The following is a 325-nucleotide window of genomic DNA, read 5'->3' on the forward strand; positions in this document are numbered from 1 at the left end:
ATATATATTATGACTTTTGATTTTTTTTCTTAAAATTTAATATATATATGCCGTGTCCGTGTCCGGTAAAATTTTAATTTTGGTGTGTCTCCGTGTCCGTGTCCGTGTCGTATCCCGTGTCCGTGTCCGTGTCTGTGCTTCTTAGGTTAGACCTCATATTTTTCTTCAATTTTTTGAATCTAAAATTTTAACTCATAATAGATAAAGTGAATTTAGATTTTAATTACTGAGACTTGTTTATTGAAAGCAATTAATCTGATTCTCCAAGGAGCACAGATTATAGCAACAACAAGAAAGAGTGGGGTGGGGGAAAGGAAACGCGTTT

Source organism: Arachis ipaensis, chromosome B01 (assembly GCF_000816755.2).
Source record: "Arachis ipaensis cultivar K30076 chromosome B01, Araip1.1, whole genome shotgun sequence".
Classification (NCBI taxonomy): domain Eukaryota; kingdom Viridiplantae; phylum Streptophyta; class Magnoliopsida; order Fabales; family Fabaceae; genus Arachis; species Arachis ipaensis.